Source organism: Gastrolobium bilobum, unplaced genomic scaffold (assembly GCF_033153095.1).
Source record: "Gastrolobium bilobum isolate Gb01-03AN ecotype WA unplaced genomic scaffold, APGP_CSIRO_Gbil_v1 utg120582, whole genome shotgun sequence".
Lineage (NCBI taxonomy): Eukaryota > Viridiplantae > Streptophyta > Magnoliopsida > Fabales > Fabaceae > Gastrolobium > Gastrolobium bilobum.
The window spans coordinates 1-15,516 of record NW_026897527.1 but is presented as its reverse complement, the minus strand read 5'-3'; the positions used below and the strand labels follow the sequence as shown (position 1 = coordinate 15,516).

Below are 15,516 nucleotides of genomic sequence, written 5' to 3'. Positions count from 1 at the left end.
GATTCTAAAGCAAAACAGCTTCGGTGAACTTTCCTGTTTGTTTTTTTTTATTCGTTTGTTAATCACTGTTATCGAACTTTTCCTCGTGATTTTTTTATTTTTTACAAATCAATGGGACATATGTGATAAAAAACACTGGGCCATAGATGATTCTAAAACAAACCGGCATTGGTGAACTTTCCTTTTTTTTTATTCGTTTGTTAATCACTGTTATCGAACATTGTGATTTGTGACTGTGTTAGTTGTAGCTTGATGATTATTGTGTTGTGTGGCAGAATACTGAAGTTCTCCGAAAGATGGGAAAGTACACGGGGATTAGCTCAGAATGTGCTATACCAGCAGACAGTAGGGATGCTTTGCCGATAGCGTTATGGCTCAAGTGGTTATTGGGACCCCTGGCACGATTAATAAGTGGATGAATTATAAGAAACTTGGGGTGACAAGGTTGTTCTTGTTTTTGATGCATGATATATGTGTCAATCTACTACTTTTAAAATGATAATGTATTAGTTTATGTTTTGGTTTTATTTATATGACTTGTGTAGATCAAATCTATGGTATATTTAAAAGAGTAAAGTGATTCATTCATCTTATAAGAACAGAAAAAAGTATGAGGAATTTTTTACGTAGTACATCATGCTCAATCAAATAATATTGCATAGATATGAAGATTGAATGTTAATTTGATTGATGCTAATGGTTTGCTATAATTTAATTTGAATCTATGTAGAAGGGAATTATAACTGTTCCTTGTTATTTTTGTGCACCATAACCATTTCGTCTGTACTTAAATGAACATTTTACCAAGATTGGTTGCTTTGTATGTGATTCAAATGTTGTGTGTGCTTGTATGTGATGTAGTTGTTTTTTTAGTTTCTTTTCTTATCTAAGAAGATTTTGATTGACTTGTGTATGTCTAGGTTCTTCTGTTTTCTGCTACATTGAATGACATTGTCCAGAATTTTGTTTCGAGGACAGTCAAGCAGGATTATAATACACTTTTTGTGAAGGAACTATCTTTAGATGCCGTAAAGCAATATAAAGTTCATTGTCCTGATGAACTCTCTAAGATTGAAATGAAAAAAGATTACATACTCGAAATAGGAGAGAATCTGGGGCAAACTATAATATTTGTGCGCACAAGAAATAGTGCAAAAATGTTACATAAATCACTTGTCGAAATAGGAGAGAATCTGGGGCAAACTATAATATTTGTTCGCACAAGAAATAGTGCAAAAATGTTACATAAATCACTTGTTGTCGCTCCTGTTGTCGCTCCCGTCGCCCCAAGTAAGGGAGTCGACAAGGGAAAAAGGAAAGTGGTGAACATTGTTAAAAGGAAGGTCCGGTCTGCAGCGGACATTCCTGCCGAGGAGCTTGCTAGGAGGACTGGCGGCCCGGTTATTAAGGATGTGCAGGAGAATGCCCAGAGTTTGGCGGTCAACCCTTCTGCACCTGAAGTTATTCCTCCTAAACCAACGTATTCTGGAAGGAAGAGGGTTGCTAGCGAGGATTTAAGCTCGCCTAAAGGAGCTAAAACGGTTAGGGTGGAGCCGACTGAGTCTGGTCAATCAGGTGGTAGTCTCTCGTTTGCCATGGAGAGTTTCTCGGACGCCCCTGTTGTCGCTCCCGTCGCCCCAAGTAAGGGAGTCGACAAGGGAACCCGGGAGGCTACTCTTGCTGTTGACAACCGTTGTTCTACCCAGCATGATGACTTGGTACAGAAAGGGCGCAAGATTGAGTCCTTAACGGCCGAGATCAGGCGGTTGGGTAAGGAAATTAGTGACCTGAAGGCAACCAATAAAACTTTATCTGACAGCAACCAAGAACTGAAGGGGGCTAGTGACGTGGTGCAACGCCTGTCGCAGGAGAAGGATGACTTATCAAAGTTATTGGATGAGTCTTCAACCGAGAAAAAGGGGCTCCAGGCGGCGAATAGCCAGTTGACTGCCGAGAAAGCTGCCCTTCAGTCGGAGAAGGATGCGTTATCTGTTGAGTTGACTGGCGTATGTGGTAACTTGCATGCCGCCCAAGAGGATTTTAAAAAAGCTTCTAGGCGAGTACAGGAGCTGGAGCTTGGCTTGCCTTCAGTTTTTTATGATTCTTTTAACAACGCCCTGAATCAGGTTCAATTTCGATATCCTAAGATAGATGCTTCGGGCTTGAGTGCCGATTATGTGGTGGAAGGGAAACGCCTGCTTCATAAACTCTATAATGGCGAGATGACTGTGATAGAGGAAGGGCCTGACTCTGATGAGGAAGAGGATGATGTAGAGGAAGAATCAGCCAAGTTCGGTGACTCACCTTTAGGCGACCACCATGTGCTGAGCGGAGAGCAACCCGTAGATGGCGAACCTACTGACGCCGTAGAGATCCCGTCGTGCGGATCCCATCGTTGGCGATGGTGTTATTGGCAACACTTCCTTTGGAAGGTATTGGTGAGGAAGCTTCATCTAGGAATAACGTTGAAGACACTGCTGGGGAGGACGCCACTGAGGGGGTCTCAATAGCTGAAGAGGGAATCCCTACTGAAGATTGCCCAACTTAGTTTTTCTTTTTAACAACTATCTGTGTTTGCCATAGTTGATTCGCCACTGTAGAATTGTACTTGTTATTAATCAATGGATAACCTTTCTTTTGGCAACTTCAACGCTTGATTATTGATAAATGATTGTGTAATACGCTTATTAACTGCACACTGGCTGCGGAGTAATTTGGAACTTCTTCCAATATCTATGTTTTTTTTTATCTAATGTTAAATATACATCTGAGAGATTTTATATATTTCTTTATTCTTTATTGATGACCCTTGCCATTAAGGATAGAAATTTTCACTAGAGACCAAAATTTGAGCATGGTCTACCAAATTCTCTTACGGATTCATTATGGCACAAAAGATGTTGGCACTTCAATCTCTGTTGCTTAAATTTTATGCATGATATAGACTTGATGAAGAATGTGTATACTGTTCAAAATACTAACTGTGTTCGTATATATGTTCTACCAACTTCAGAAATTGATAAATATACATCTGAGAGATTTTATATATGTATACTGTTCAAAATACTAACTGTGTTCGTATATATGTTCTACCAACTTCAGAAATTGATAAATATACATCTGAGAGATTTTATATATTTCTTTATTCTTTATTGATGACCCTTGCCATTAAGGATAGAAATTTTCACTAGAGACCAAAATTTGAGCATGCTCTACCAAATTCTCTTACGGATTCATTATGGCACAAAAGGTGTTGGCACTTCAATCTCTGTTGCTTAAATTTTATGCATGATAAAGACTTGATGAAGAATGTGTATACTGTTCAAAATACTAACTGTGTTCGTATATATGTTCTACCAACTTCAGAAATTGATGTCATCGCATCGCTATTTTTTCTTGCACTTCCTTACATATCGTGCTTCCGTTTTCTTTGCAACAATGGCGTCCCTGCAGAATTCTCCTACACTCCACCAAACCATCTTTCGCAACTCTTTTCCCCAGGTACTCTCTTATGCTTTAATTTGGTAATTTGATTCATTTTTCTCTGTTTCTGACATGTGCCATTGTTACAGAAGCATGGTACTTTTCATTCATCTAGAAAGGAAGGCTTTTCGTTCATTATCAAAGCAGCCCAAGAACCTTCATCTTCTTCAACTGGGTTGCTTTCTCAAGGTTTGTGATTTTTTTTTTCGTGGTCTCTTGAGCTTGAATTCACAGCTATCATTATCTTATAAGAAGTTATGCGTATAAGACCCTGCGCAGGTAAAGATCATGAAGCATTTTGTCTTTTGTTTTTTTCCTGCTATTGAACTGGCCTCGTTTAAGCGGCCTTTATGAGAACATTTGGTAAGGTCATTAAACTTGTATGTAGAAAATTGATTGGAGTAGGTAAATGAAGAATTGCTTTCCATGTAAACAACTAAGGGAATTTTATTTATTCTGCTGTCAATATTATGTAATATATATTCATAGCAGTTGTCCTTATAAGGTTTGAAGTTTTGGAATTGAATATGTTAACTGCACGTACTTTGATGCAGATTCAATGGTAGTCTGTAGCAGAATGAAATATGACCCCTTTTTCAAAAAAAAAAACATGACCCTTCTTCCCCTTTTCTCTATTGTACTCTCAGATAATTTCATCAGCCTCTGAAACAGACATTTGTTCCATTGCCAAATGGCAAATACCTTGGTTCTATCACGTGCAATTCTGATGGTTGAACATATATTAAAAGTCATAAATTTAAATCCTTTTAAATTTGATAACAGAAAGTACATACTATACATAGTACAACTGTAATCTGAGCATACACCTACTTTATGTAGCTAGTATCCTCCTTTTTCCACCGCTTCCCATTTCTGATACATGAGAACTAACCTTTTTTCCAAATTGGTTGAAATTTCAGAGGCCATCTTCATTTTTTTTTGGTTTAGCTTGCAGAAAGGACATCTTCATTTTCTTTGAGGAAGCTTATGTGATCAGAGAGGTCCTCCTTGCAACTTCAGTCAAATATAAGACTTGTTTCTGGTATCAGCTACTAATACCCAACCAGTATAAGCAAACAAAGGACATCAAATTTTTATAACTTATTTTAGGATATTAGATTGGACTTATTCTGTGATTGGGTTACTATTCTGTTTTTAGTAGGAACTTTGGAATTTGACTCATGATTTTGAGTTTTTGTAATATGAATGCATGACTATATCTATTATATTTTAAAGTTTGATTTTTGTGTTCAAATTCATATATAATTTGCTGTTGGGCGTACTTTTGGTGCATTTATCGCATTCATATTTTCTATTTGCTACAGCTTGATCTCTTTGACATTAAACTGTTTTGTTTGTACCAAACCCATTGGCAATATTTGGATTGTAATATCCATGATTACTTTTAGTGAGGCTGCTAATTTTAACAAATTTAGCATTCTTACATATTTTTCAGGATAATCCTTTTAGGCCCAAGCTAAAAAATAGCAATGCACTTGAGTCTTTTGGCAGTCTGAGAAGTAAAAAGGTATGTAGTATGGTCTGCCATGTTGAGTATGCTTAATTCTTTGACGATCCATGAATATTCGGATCAAATAGGAACCACTTGTTTGAAATTTTTATGGAATTAACATTTGAACACCTGTATTTTAATTTTTTCTAGGTATTTTCTACTGACCCTCTTCCCCTCCCCTCCGTTTCTCAAAATAGATAAACTTCTTTAGTATGAATGTTCAAAATAACAAGCAATCAATACTTATCTTGATGACCATGTGGTGAGTCTAACTTGAATCATCTGATTCCCATCCTATTCAAAGCATAATGGTATACTCAGATGAAGTCAATGACTAAATTAAGTTTTTTAAACAAATTTATTATAATATAGAAGAAAAGAATGTTTTGAAAGTTAGTGAATGACTATTATATAAATAGGGGGGAGAGAGAGAGATTTGATTTTTGTCTATTCTTTTTTCGTATGTTGATTATTGTTGTCATGTTGCAGACATCAACCAGCATGTCGGCCTATTGTGTTTTATCCGACTGTTGAAGTACTTGTTATTATTACCATCTTCATATGTTGCTTTTGTGGTAGTCATATTGCTATTCTGGTTTCTTATTTTTACTCTTCTTATTTAGGAGTTTGAAGATATATAACACCTCACAATTTTAAATCAAGTAATTAAAATATCAAGTGAGCAATCAAGTGATGGATTAGTGAAAATCCTAAAGATTAGGCCAAAATACAAAGAAAGGGCAAAATGGTAATTAGCCAACACGCAACCCTAGGTAGATAAAAATTGAGTAGAAGGTCTCCGATGATAAAAATAACCCTGGAATTGGATTCAGAACGAAAAATTGAGTGGACAGGCAAGTTTCAAAAAAATGCAATCAAGTGATGGATTAGTGAAAATCCTAAAGATTAGTACAAAGAAAGGGCAAAATGGTAATTAAACACGCAACCCTAGGTAGAGGGTAAAAATACCGCGTTTAGTGATTGCACCGTAAAACGTGCCAGTTGAATTTTGAGCTCTAGGTTTCAAATATGAGTTATAAATGGTTTTTTTGAGTTAGGAAATATGATTTTGATGAAATTTGATGTAATTGAGCCATTTTGGGAAAAATTGATAAATAGTGATTTTTCTGTAAAAATACTGCGGTATAATTGTACCGATAAGCGTGAAAATTTTATCAGTATTTTTGGGAAACAAAAATATGACATGAACAAGAAAAATACGTAGGTCATGAATTTGTGGTTGAAATTAGGTGATTGATTAAAGTTAAAACGCGTGTGGGACCCGCCTGTGACTTAAGTGAGTCAAACTCACCTTTTTTTCACACTTTCTCTCTCCTCCCTCTCTTCTACCCGCGACAGCAGCCCCTTCCCCCTTCCTCTTTATGCAAATTTTTCTTTGGATCATAACTCACTCAAATCTCAACCAAATCCAACGATTTTTGTCTTGAAACTTGTTGGAAAACACCTCCTAAACACATTGGTACCACTCTTGAACCTTGAAATCGCGTGTGTGAGGAGATCTTGGCCAATTACAGTCACGGTTTTGGGAGGAATTTTTGTGTTCTTGGAGCTTCCAAGTGCTCCAATGGTGGAGTATAGTTAGGAGGAGCCTTGTACCTTTCATTTGGGTGAGTGTTCTTGCATTTTAAATGGTTGATGGTGATGATTTGATTTTGAAAACCTAAACTTTGACATGATGAATAGTGATGTTAGAGAGCTCAATTTGAAAATGTGTATTAGATGATAATGTGTTAGAATAATGTATTAAAGCTAGAAATGCGATGAAATTTATTGGTGAAAATTGATGAATTTAACTTAGAAAAATTTGATGATCATGATTTTGGACTTGTGAATTTTGGTGTTGAGACTTGTTTGATGAATTGTGGCATGATGCTATGATGATATGATAGGTTGTGTGAAGGTTGGAATGATTAAAATTGAATGGAAATCCCTTGGAATGTCATAGGGCAAGATTCGAACCTTTAAGGAGAAATGAGTAAATTGATGTTGAAAAATAATTTGAATGATGTGTTGCGTGATTATATGATGACTAGATGGGTTGTGTGGTGGTTGGCAAGTATTAGAATCAATGAAAAAATAATAAGTGGTTTAGTTGGCATAAATGAACCTAGAGCGAAATATTTAGCGAAACGATGCTTAAAAGACGTAAAACGGCGAAACTACAGTTGAAATGGCCTTATGGCAACCCAAGGATGGGTATAAAATGAGAAAGAAAATTTAGAAAAATAAATCCCCAAATAACACATAGATGGCCGAACCTTCAAGGAGGAAGGAGGGATGTTGCGGTTTTCGCGTTCTGATGTAATTCGACGCGAAAATAACGAAACGGCACTTGAATTGGCCTCTTGACAACTTATTGAGGCATAATAAAATGGGAAAGAAAATTTAGAAAAATAAATCTCAAATTAACACTCATTTGGCCGAACCATCAAGGGAGGATGGAGAGATTTTTGTGATTTTGCATTTTGATGCTATTTGACGCGTACTGATGGATGTACGTAATTGTATAGGTTGCCGTACGTTGACTTGAATCCCAAATCTTGATTCAGTGAGTTGCCATTGGTCTTGGACCAAGTGGATTGAGGTAAGTAATTGGTTCAATGCATGTGTAATTGTAAAGTAGCATGTATTGTTTGAATTGTGAGTGATTAGGAATGTCCTCTGTGTAGGCATTTTGCTGTGTACCAAGTTGAGGGATAAGCTGCTGCGGAGCTTGTGGAAACAATATTTCAGGTAACCTCTTGGTACTGGGGCTTGTTCCCCTTTTCTGTTCCACCTTGCCAGTTGATGGCAACGGTAGGAAGTGTGTATGAATAGTATAGAACACATGAGCATGCATGCATTATTGCTATGGGTACTGCGGTACCGAGTCTCTGGCCAGTAGACAGTTTTATTAGCCTTCGGGCATTTTCGGACTTCCGCTGGATAGGTCTCCAGGAGGGAGTTCCAGTTGACTGCGTGTCATAGTGTGTGATCCGGGTAGGATGTGATCCGGGTAGGAGCACACTAGGAATGTCTTTGGCGTTTTGGTTGGTTTGGGCATCATGGTTGTGGTTTCTGTGAACACACCTTGGATGATACCCATAGGCTTATATATGCTCAGGGCGTACGTGGAATTGGGGTTACCATCCCGTATCGTTGTAGTTTGTTTCTTTATATTCCCCATTTCTCTAAATCCCTTGCTATATCCCGTTTTCAAAGTGGTTGTTTTATTCTATTGATATACATCGAAGTGAACCATTGGGTGGAGTTTTATCCAGAACCTCTTGGTTACTGAGATATATTCGTATATCTCACCCCGTCTCGGGGCATTTATTTCAGGATGTACCTGTAGCGTTGGAGCAGCGGGCAAGAGGCCCGCAGGGTGATAGAGGAACATTTTCAGTATTTGGCATATTGTTCATGTTGGCATGCCTAGGTCTAGCAGTTTGTATCATTTAAATTTATGTCTAAATTTGTAATTGGTGTTGTAATATTGTAAAAGGCAATTTGAAGTTAAAGTCGTAAGTTGTAATATTTAAGTGTATGTTGTAAATGTAAGAGAGGCATGATGTACCAAGATGGAAGGATTTTAGGCCTATGTTAGAGTTATGATTACATGATTATATTGTGAAACTACATGTGAATGAGACCTATGTGATTGAAACAGGTAAGAAATATAATGTGAGCTCCATTGTATAAACTGTGTAATAACTATAAACTGGATTGGGTTGTAAGTGCCCCAAGGCATTGTTGGTCCTTGTGTGTGCCACCCATTGGATTATTATTGTATTATCATGTGTTTATTAGGTACATTTGAGGTTTAAATGATCGTTTACAATTTAGGGATTATTGGAAAAACAAAGGAAACTCTGGCGAAATTTCTGTAGAATTGGCAGATTTTAGGCGAACTTCGGGAGAGCATATCTCCCTCCATAGAGGTCCCCTAGGGACGTGCCATACGCTATTTTGAAGGTTGAGATGTCCTCTACCTCGTGTAAAAATTTAAGGAAAATCTGGGTTGATCTTCGGCCTGAAAAAATAGAGAAACGCGGGCTGCTCATGTGCCACTGCACCTGAGGCAGATTCTGGACCGGATTTGGGAAATTAATTCCCGCTTCGTTTCTCAGTCAAATTAAGCGTGTGATATATCAAAATGAATTTTGAGATGTCTAGTTTGTAGGATACAAATTTGAGAGCAAATGGTTGAGTGGATTGAGTGGAGTAATTCGAGCAATGTGAGTGGTTTGGAGCTGTTTTTGGGGTTGTTTGGGCTAATTACTTATCCAACTTCAAACGGCGATAACCGGAGCAAATGAGCTCCGAATTGAGCGTATGATAGCTTGTTAAAAAGGGAATTAAGTAATAAAAAAATATAATCTGAGAAGAAGGGTTGGTTGCGATCGGTTTGGTTGCAGAAAAATTTAGAGTGAAACATGTTCGAATTGGTAAAAACGTAAAGTTGGAAATTAAGTGAGTTTATGGGAACTCCTTAGTAACTTATAATAAATGATGTAAGTTATAAAAATAGTTTAAATAAGTCTTCCGCAAGAGTTTACGGTTACGGTCATAGCTTTTAATTATTACGCCTTTTTATGATTTAAATGCTCGCGTAATAGTTGGAAAAAAATTTATTCTCGTTTTTATAAATGAACTGCTGTGATTGTAACTGCGCTTAATATCATAATTAATGTTAACAATACCGGTACGTAATGGGCTGTTACAAGATACACTCAGTTACATAGCAAAGATACGTCCCCATGTTGAACCCTATGGCATATGTAGGATTGTCCCTCCACCTTGCTGGGTTCCACCTAGCCCTCTTAAGGAGAAGGATCTATGGGAAAATGCATAATTTCCCACCCGTACTCAGTATATTGATTTACTTCAAAATAGGGAACCTATGAGGAAAAAAAGTAGGGGAAAAAAACGAAAACATAGAAAGCACTCCAAAACAGGCACATGCAGGAGTCTTGCCAATTCAGCTTCTGGAGCTAATAATGCTTCTGAATCTGATAGTGATAGTAACCACCAAAAGAGAGGGGAGCCCTCTGAGGTGGAAATTGAAGGTGAATACTGGCGAATAATTGAGCAACCAACTGATGAGGTTGAGGTATTAATCATCTCTTTTTGACAACTATGTTGGTCTTTACTGTCACATAATTTTGCAATAGTATACATATGATTCTGTTATATTGTAGGTGTATTATGGAGCTGACTTGGAAACTGGAGCACTTGGAAGTGGTTTTCCTAAGACATCATCCTTAACTAAGAGTGATTCAGATCAGTATGCCCTGTCTGGATGGAATCTAAATAACTTCCCGCGACTGCCAGGTTCTGTACTTAGTTTTGAAGGAAGCGACATCTCAGGAGTTCTAGTGCCATGGCTGTATGTTGGCATGTGCTTTTCGTCATTTTGCTGGGTAAGTGGTTAGAATTACTTTTTTTCCATGTCAAAGGAAAAGTTTAAGACTGACATGGAATATTACCAATTTTCATTTTGCCTCAATTCTTTGTATGTATCTCTTTGTAGAGTGTTATATGAGTTTAAGTTAAGTTTCATGAAAGTTGGGTTGAAACTTTTAACATTCGTTGTTTAAAAAAAAAACCATTCCCCGTTAAACCCGACTAGCGAGTGTGGGGTGGAGGAAATTCTTGTACGCAGCCTTACCCTTGCATAATTGTATAGAGGCTGTTTCCTGGATTCGAACCCATGACCTTTCAGTCACGAAAGAACATGACACAATAAATATCTAGAAGTAACCGAGATTATAGAGGGGATGATTGGTTCATGATATAGTATTAGATCCTTTAAAACCAAGTGGTCTTGAATTCAATCCTTATTGCGTCCATTCTTCTATTAAAAAAGGAAATTTAGTACAAGGTAGGTGGGCCGGTTAATTATCCATGCTTCAACCCGAAATGGTTTTTGTGTGAGGAGACATGTTAGAAATGTAATATAAAACCATTCATGTGTCTTCGCAACTTAAGTTTTTGGGATAGTTGATTCATGACAATATGTCGTGGTCTTGAATTTTGCATTTCTTTCATTTCAAATCCTAACATTTTCTCGAAAGATAACACACTGTCATTGGAACAGCATGTTGAGGATCATCACCTTTATTCGCTTAATTATCTGCACTGGGGTGACCCAAAAGTATGGTATGGAGTACCTGGATGCCATGCTTCGGTTTTTGAAGATTCAATGAGGAAGAACTTGCCTGATTTATTTGAGGAACAACCAAATCTACTCAATGAACTGGTAGAATGCTACAACTTGTACTTTCCTTATTGCTTTCAATTTTTGACTAGTATTTTGAGTTATTGGTTGCTTTAGTGATACTTTGTTGTTTCCACATAGAGAATTCATGAATGCAATGAGATTTTTGTTGATGCAAAACATATATTCTATGGGTGCAGAGTGCTACGAATGCTCAACGCACTTATGGAAGTTAAGAAAACTATAATCATGATAACTTTTTGATCGGTTGAAGGTGTAATCAGTCTGGTGTAAGATCCCTTTATATGTATGAATGTAAAGTGGAAGCTATAGTAATTAGGTATTAAATTATGAGTAAGAGAGAGAAATTATCAGTTATTATCCCTAAGAACTGAAGCTCACTTTAGATTCTGACCAACTATGCTGCTAGTGTGTTTGGGAAAAAGTGGTGACTGAGAGTTGGCATCATCTTAACGACTTGATGGTTCCTCATGACAAATATCCCTTATGATGCATGCTGTATGAACATAAACTTTCAGCTCTGTTATTGCTGCAGTGATGTTCACTCATATCAATGTGTCTATAACCTTTCCCTCCTTTGGCTGAATTTTGATATTTGTATTTCTACTAATAATGATAACCCTAGTTTATATCCAGAAGTCCCCAGTGCATGTGTTCAGTTCTTATAGAAGTGTTAGATATTTTAGCATTCTATGTACAGTACATAGCTTCTAAGTTTGCGAATTTTATTCTGATTTTAATGGTTATGATTTTCTTCTTTGAGCAGGTTACTCAGTTATCTCCTTCAATTCATAAATCTGAGGGAGTTCCTGTGTATCGTACTGTTCAGCATTCTGGGGAATTTGTTATTACCTTTCCAAGGGCATACCACTCTGGCTTCAATTGTGGCTTTCAATTGTGCAGAGGCAGTGAATGTGGCTCCTGTTGATTGGTTAATGCATGGCCAGAATGCTGTTGAGCTTTACAGTTTGCAATGCCGTAAGACATCATTGTCACACGACAAGCTGTTATTTGGATCAGCAAAGGAAGCTGTACGAGCCCTTGCACAGCTAGCTCTTTTTGGAAAGGAAACTCCAAAAAATTTGAATTGGAGAAGTGTATGTGGGAAAGATGGAGTTCTTACCAAGGCAGTTAAGGTAATGATTCTCTCATTCTCTCTTCTTTGATCATATTATACCCACATCTGCAAATTTTGAAAGCTCCATAAAGTTTTGGAACTAATTTGTTTGTTAATTAGTTTTAGTCACTGTGCAGATATCTAATTCTTTACTTATTTTTCTTGTTACCCTTATTTTTTACAGACAAGAGTAAAGATGGAAGAAGAGAGGCTAAACTGTCTTCCAACTCATTTTAAGTTGCTGAATATGGACAGTGGGTTTGATTTGGACAAGGAGAGAGAATGCTTCTTTTGTTTCTATGACTTGCACCTATCTGCTGTAGGTTGTGATTGCTCTCCTGACAGATATTCTTGTCTTAAGCACACAAATTTGTTCTGCTCATGCGGAACGGACAAAAGATTTGTTCTGCTTCGATATACTATAAACGAGCTAAATAAATTGATTGAAGCATTAGGAGGAGAATTGCCTGCTATCGAGGTGTGGGCAAATAAAAACTTCGGAATGGTTTCTGCTGATGCCAATGAAGTTTGCATAGATAAATCAGTCATGGAGAGAGACATATACGAAACCAAGAGCCATGAAGAAGTGGAAATCTCAACTGGTACAAGAACCAGGTATTGTTCAAATTTAAATGTAACTGAGATTCCTTATATTGATAATAAGGTGGATAAGACAGCTTCTCTGGATTTAAATCTTGATGTTATGTCTGGTGAAAATGAAAACTGTTTGATGGATATTGCTGATAACCATCATATTAAGGGTGTTTCAGTAGAGGAAAAAGTATGTTGTTCAGAGGCCGGAAAGGAACAGGACAACATGGAACTTGGTGGTGACAGTATCCTATCACACTTGTCTTCTGTTGTGAAGACAGATTTTTCATCACGTACAAGGGATGTTCATAATTCTAGTACATTTGATGGTGGAAAATTTGCGGTGGATCTGCAAATGGATTCACATTCTGGAAAGCAGCCCAACAATGTATTGAAAAAGGAAGTCTCAGACACAACAAATACAAGTATATCTTTGGCAGGCGAAAGCTGCCTAATGCAAATGTTTGGTACTTCTGTCAAGCCTATAGGTTTGGGATCTGTTGTCCATGGAAAGCTGTGGTGCAGTAAGCACACAATATATCCAAGAGGTATGGCACATTAGGATATTTTCTGTGTTTGGAGATTTTACCTTTTACAGTTTTTTTTTTTTGAACTTTTCTACATTTTGGTAATTTTTTGAAGGTTTCAAGAGTCGAGTTAATTTCTTTAGCATTCTTGATCCAACAAGAATCTGTAACTATATATCTGAAGTCATTGATGCTGGATTTCTTGGACCTCTTTTCAAGGTATCATTCCTGACCCTGTTCCTGTTTTTGGTTTGAAAATGAAATCATATTTACAAATTACTGTTTCTTGATCTCTGTTATTTGTATTTCATAGCCACAAATTTTGTTGGTTTTAATTGTCATGAAATCAATAATCTGCCTGCTTCATCACCTTTGTAGTCCATTTATTTTATGATTTTCTTGTTATAAGATTGAGGTTGGCCATTCAGCACATGAAGGCTAATAGAAATCCTCTCTGATGTTGCTGAAAACTGCATTAACCCAGAAATTACAGAAACTGCTTCTTTAGCATTAAGTATATGATTAATGCTTAGTTGATTATAATTAAATTTTATTTTTTATTCATAATTAAATGATTAAATAAATATTAAAATAATAAAAAATATCAAAATCTTGTCAAATGCATTTTTAGTGCAAACAAGCACAACACAAATGGTATCATATATAGTAAATTTTGTATTATTTTGTCCAATACACATATCAAGTAATATACAAGTACAATACAAAATTGTTTGTATTGTCCATCAACTACTAAACAGCATACAAAATAGCTGTTCTATGTTGTTTTCCTTGTCCTGTATCTCAGTGTATATCATTTAACATTAATCAATGAATTCATTTTTAAAGACATAAAATAAAATAAAAATTCATTTTTTTATTCAACATACTAAAAGAAATTGGAATTGTATCAGCACCAACCTTTAGTTCGTAAGTGAAGTAATATGTTAAAAGTTTAATTTCTTACTAAGCATACAGCGCAAAATATAAAAATAAGTCAAAATTAAGTTTCATCGTTTATAAAAAAAAGTCGTCGAGCTTTTGTTTCAGATCATTTGAAAATTGGATAAATTAAAGATCAAGCTTGATCAGTTTCATTGATATGCAAAAATTTACGACTTAGTAAAGATTTGAAAGAACAACTTTTTTGTTTAGAAGTATTTTTCGAAAACAAAAAAATCAATACGAATGAATTTTGTTCAAATTTTGTTCAAATAATGCATTACTTTAAAGAATTATTTAATAAAATATTATAAACAAAAACAAATTATAAAATAATTTCCCACAAAAAACTTGCTGTTTAATTTAATGTTAAAAGTTTGGCTGCTCCACGCGAAAAGGAGGTTCCGTATATTCTTGAAATAAACAGATTATTACCATGCAAGAATTAATCTTAAATAAGAAATAATTAATCTTGGAGAAAATTTAAAGAGCTAGAGACAAAATATATGAAACCAGAAACATAAAAAAGAAAAAAAAAATCATCACATTGTAAAATCTTGGCTCCTTCAATTTTCTATACACATCATTTGTTCAATATTGAAAAAGAAAAAGAAACCAAAATTCATTGCTATTCTATTATTCTATTCTATTGGTGTTCCATTGTAAAAAGAATGAGAGTGCATGTAGAATATAATAGCAGAACTAAAAGACTGATCAGGTGTGGGTCACTTGAACAAACAATATATGATAAAACAACAGAAGGCTTTCAAGAAACACCAAATCAAGATATCGCTAATCGGAGAGGGGAGGATAGCTTTGTTATTCAGCGGCGCACCATCGATTATGTTATTCAGTTGTTGCGTTGTTGCTGGCGGCATTGGTGGTGGTGGTGCTGGGTTGGCGGTGGCGGTGATTGTGAGCATTGTGAGGGAGAAGATGAGAAGGAGAAGGAGGCGAGTGGAATTGATGTTTTCCATCACAGAGAGAGAGAGAGAGAGAGAGAGAGAGAGAGAGGTTAGAGAAAGAGAGGGTTTGGTTTGTGTTGTTGAGTTTCTTTTTTTTTTTTGGAAATACATGTTGTTGAGTTTCTTGCTTTAGAAAGAAA

The 15,516-nt window shown here is 36.3% G+C and overlaps 1 pseudogene; it reads left to right on the top strand.

Annotated features, from left to right (window-relative positions):
* Positions 1 to 3,438: 3,438 nt before the first annotated feature.
* On the top strand, positions 3,439 to 13,691 carry LOC133307688 (lysine-specific demethylase JMJ15-like; annotated as a pseudogene).
* The last annotated feature ends 1,825 nt before the right edge of the window (positions 13,692 to 15,516 follow it).